Raw genomic sequence first — 5,586 nt, 5'->3', positions numbered from 1 at the left:
ACAATACTGTGGAATTACAGTTGCCTGATAGCCAAAAAAATTATTACCCTGTTATTTGTTGCAAAAAGTGAAGTTTGACTCTATATTCCTCCAAAACATATACAGTAAAAGTATTTCATACTACTAGTATATGAAGTACGCCCCCATTATTTTTCTTGCTTAAATCATTTCAAAGGCCTTGTGTCATCTGTAAAAAAAAAAAAAAAAACAACAGCAAAAACTCAAGTAACAATACCGTTTCTCGCCAGTAGGTGTCAGCGTGAGGATGATGCATGAGTGACTGCCACTTGAAGTAACACAGTAAAGACAGCGCCAAACAGATTATGGATGGTTATTCATGAACGTCTTCTCTACTATATTCACAGATTCACAGTGTTTCTTGCACAATAAAATCACTGGCACCAAGAAGAACATTGTTATCATTGTGCAAGTGTAAAAAAAAACAAGGGAAATTTGACCCAGGATTACTCAATACAGTAAAAGTATTCCATACTACTAATATATTATATAATTTTATACTTATATTAGGTGTTAGGTAGCTTCAGAACAACACTTGGGCACATATTGGTCAGCGCATATAACAACAATCTTATCAAGTAAAGTCTTTTCCTCGCCTTCGTATTTGACCACAACACCCAGGCGCATGGTCCCATTTAATGTTAAACTTGGTGCGCATACAACCAAGTTGTCAAGTTGGCTGCGGCCCCTGGTGAATGCAGGGATTTTCGGTGTGGCACCCTGCTGTCCACCTGTGTTGTCCATTGGAGCAGCATCATACTGACATGTCTGTGCCTCTTGATCTGACGACCCTGTTTCCATCTCAGCTACAGATGAAGTGTTGTCTGATGGTGATAAGAATAAGAAATATTGTTGTTATACAATATCATTTGAAATCAAAAAAAAAATCACAAGGTACTGTAATATTTATCATACAGATGGATTGATCAGTGAATCATCATATCCATTAATTCAGGGATAACAAAGTACCAAAACATTTACCTGAAGGAGCTGTACTGTCCTCATTATTCGCTTATCCTGCTGATGCTGTTTCCACCCAGGTGAGAGATTGTTGTTGTTTTACATTTAAGAAGCTGAAAAATTACAGAAAGTAGAAAATATTCACATTTAAGAAGCTGAAAAATTACAGAAAGTAGAAAATATTCACATTTCTGAAGCTGAACCATGAAAGAAAGTAGAAAATATTGACATTTCGGGGTTTCGGTGGAGTTGCCTCGTTGAGGGGAATAAAGTAATTTGGCTGCTGCCACGTTTCTGTCATTGAAGAGATCCCTGATGAGAAGACTTTGCTTGTCAGTGAGAGGATTTTGTAAGGACTGAAGTTGACGGTGGTGGTGTTGTGTTTGACAGCTGTGTTAGCTGAACGAGCTAGCCGGGGCTGGTGTTCATCTGCATGGATCATTAACCTTAGGTCTGTCCGATTGGAGAACTCATCCGCCCCCCCTCTCGGGATCTCCTGGGGGTATCTATATTCAGGGCTTTCCGTGGCTTTATTGGGTTCTTCCTCACGAAAAAGACACAGGATGGGCTGCTAACCCATACTGTCCCGTGTGCCGTCTTTCCGGGCTGTCAACCGTCTCTCCAGTGGTCACTAAACTGTTCTTGGTTGTCAGTCAGTCTATTCCTTGGAGCCAGCTGTGCCAGGCGTGAATGAGGCAAAAATTCAAAGTATGGGAGCATTTCACCAAAAATAAATGATGAAACAAGTTGAATGCTTCTTTTAATCATTCATTCTGATAATAAAGCTCCTTATAATCTCTCCAGTGTTAAAATATTCCATGTTTTCAGTAACAAACGGTCAAGGTGTCTCTGCGGCACAGAACGGTACTTTTTATTGTCAGCATCGGAAAACAAATCATCACTAAACATTCACAAATTCAAGGAGAATAGATGTTGCACACTTGAGTTATTGTTCTCTTTCTCTCTCTCTGTCTCTCTTTTTTCCCAGGACCGGTTGTTCTTTGTGATGAAGTACTTCAACGGCGGAGACTTGATGTTTCAGATTCAAACATCTAGTCGTGTTTACTATGACATTTAAGCATTTGATATTAAATATTTTGATTCATGATAATTTTACAATGTTATATTTAGAATTAAGTATATTTGTAATGGATTTTAAAAATGTTAACTGTATGTTTATTTGACATCATCAAACAGGTCAACATATTTGTATTATTTTTATTTCTACAGTTTTATTGCCAACAAATGTTGCTTTCACAGAATATACAGCTCACTATTATTATTATTATTATTATTATTATTATTATCATACTTATTATTATTATCATTATGTTAATATAATGATAAGAAAATATTCAAATAAAGTCAGGCCAGAAAACCTGCAGACTTGTGATCATATTATTAGGAACATTAACAGTTAAAAGTAGTTTCAAAAGCAGCCTGCCCGGGAATCCGTGGTGAAGAGCGCAGGTCTCAGTGCATCACACAGTCCCAGCTCCACTCCACACCGTCATCTGCCCCGTGTCACGATGTCTGGGACTCAACATGCTAACAGCTAGCTGCTAATAGAGCTGTCATGGTTAAGGAATTTTCACTGTGGTAAATGAATGTGGTGATGTCATGTGCATATCTGTGATAGTCTCGTTTATACTGTGGTTTATCATTTTTGCGATGAGCTGCCTGCTAAACTGGAAACCACCAGAAGCTGAAAGAGGGTTTATATATATACATTACATACAGTATGTATCTGTATTTGACAAACCGTGAAGCTTTCTACTGAGTCACACGTCTCCAGGGGTTAAAGAGAATAAACACCATGTGAGACTTAATGAAGTGAAATGTTGTTAAGTTATACAATTGAAGTTGACTTTACTGGGACCTACACTGTGGTGAAGAATGTGCTACTTCCTGTATGTAGCTTAAATGCTACAGATGAGATGCTTGTGGAATCTTTTTATCTTATGCCACAATAGTAGGACACACTTACCTCTCTCCTTGTCCAACATGTCCAACACCACAACAAGTGGTCCTGATAATGTGTCATGAAAGTGTAAGCGGGGGTGCTGTGTGATTTGTGTCCTTCGGGTTGACGGTAGCTCACTGCTAGAGTGAGTTGTCTTTTAACTTAAAGGTTGTCGGTTTGATTCCCAGCGTCACTAGTCTACATGAAGATGTGTCCTTGGGCAAGACACTTAACCCCATGTTGCTCCTGAAAGCTGTACCGACAGTGTGTGAATGGGTATGAAAGATGAGTCATGCTCTGTGGCAAAACTGTAGTGTAAAGCAGCTTTGAGTGGTCACACAATGTTCAACAGGTTCTGGAAATTAATTCAATGTGTGAATCAAATAACAAAAATAACTCCAAGGTTCCTCACAGTAGAACTGGAAGCCATGGTGATGTCATCTAAAGTGACAATGTGATCAGAAAGTTTTTCTCTGAGGTGTTTAGGGCCGAGTATAAAAGTTTAAAAGTAGAAAGTTATAGGTCATCTAGGACTTAATGTCTCTGAGACATTCCTGGAGTTGAACAACCTGATTTATTTCATTCGGCCTCATTGATAAATATAGCTGTGTGTCATCTGCATAACAATGAAAGTGTATGTTGAGCTTTCTAATGATGTTCCCTAGAGGAAGCATATATAAGGTAAAAAGTATAGGCCCAAGCACTGAGCCTTGTGGAACTCCACAATTAACTTTTGTTTGTTATGAGGCTTTATCATTAACATGAACAAACTGGAATCTATCAGATAAGTATGATTTAAACCAGCAGAGGGCAGCACCTGTGATCCCAAGAGCCTGCTCCAGTCTCTCCAGTAGAATATCATGATCAATGGTGTCAAATGCAGCACTAAGAACTAACAGGACAAGTAAAGAAACTAGACCATTATCTGAGTTACTAACTTTAACTAGTGCTGTTTCTGTGCTGTTGTGTTATCTAAAACCTGACTGAAAATCTTCTTACAGACCGTCTTTATTTATGTAATTATAATATACATGATCAAACATCTCCATGCTAACATCACATAACCGGTTTCCTCCTGAAGAATCAGAAGAGTTTATTTATTTTTGCCACAGACTGAAAACATTTACATGTGATCGACAACATAGACGCTTTAGTTTGAACATGGGAGCAAAAGTTTGACTAAAAGTTCATGTTCTCTGATGAAGCCTGTGACTCAGTGACATCATCAGTGACTCTGTGACATCATGGTCTTCCATGCTTCTTCAGTCTCCTCAGGTTTAGCAGGTCAAAGTCGTGCTCTATAGAGTTTAAGTGTAAAACCTTGTGATGGACTTGTTCTCTTCATCTGTCAATCATCTTTAAATGTTTCTGTGGACTTGTAAACTGCCATCATGTGTGACATCATCGACACAACACACCTGAACTACACAACACATCGAAGTACCACAACACACCTGAGCTTACACAACACATCTGAGTAACACAACACACCTGAGTAACACAACACACCTGAGTGACACAACACACCTGAATGACACAACACACCAGAGCTAAACAACACAGCTGAGTGACACAATACACCAGAGCGACACAACACACCAGAGCGACACAACACACCTGAGTGACACAATACACCGGAGCAACACAACACACCTGAGTAACACAACACACCTGAGTTACTCAACACATCTGAGAAACAAAACACACCTGAGTGGAACAATACACCAGCGTGACACAACACACCAGAGTAACACAACACATCTGAGTAACACAACACACCAGAGCTACACAACATATCTAAGTAACACAATACACCAGAGCGACACAACACACCTGAGTAAAACAACACACCTGAGTAACATAACACACCTGAGCTACACAACACACCTGAGTAACACAACACACCTGAGTGACACAACACACCTGAGCTACACAACACACCTGTAAAGGTTCTATCTTCTATGATCTGATGCAAAAGCTGAAATGTTCATGTTTTCATGTTTTCATGTTTCATGTCTGTTGTGATTCAACAAGAGGAAACTGTGACTGATGACGACAAACTGCACAACGTCACACAGTCACAATTATTGTCAAATGATGAATATTAAACATAATCAGTACAATAAAATATGCTCAGGTAAATAATGAGGTTATGGGGTAAATGATGAGGTCATGGGGTAAATAATGAGGTTATGGGGTAAATGATGAGGTCATGGGGTAAATGATGAGGTCATGAGGTAAATGATGACGTCATGGGGTAAATGATGAGGTTTTTCATTTTTCTACTGTCCTATAACATAAACCTCACAAATAAAGTTAACATCTCATATATATACCTTCAGTGTTTGAATTACGCTGAGATTAGGCTATTCCCAGATTTTTTCTACTGTCCCATAATATAAACCTCACAAACGGAGTTTGCTGATAACATGTTATAAGATATACTTCTTTACCCTTAGTGTTTGATTTTGCAATGATTTCATTGTTTGGATTTGTTTTTCTATTGATGTCTTTCTGTGTGTGCATTACACTGAGATAAGGCTATTTGCGGGACGCGGCACCAGACTGGCGTCGTTCTGCTCGTCTTGGGACACCAAACAACATATGAAATTTCACACTCCTGCGACCTGTAGAAATGTAGTTCC

The sequence above is a fragment of the Solea solea genome, chromosome 7 (genome assembly GCF_958295425.1).
Source record: "Solea solea chromosome 7, fSolSol10.1, whole genome shotgun sequence".
Classification (NCBI taxonomy): domain Eukaryota; kingdom Metazoa; phylum Chordata; class Actinopteri; order Pleuronectiformes; family Soleidae; genus Solea; species Solea solea.
This window is presented reverse-complemented; position numbering follows the sequence as displayed.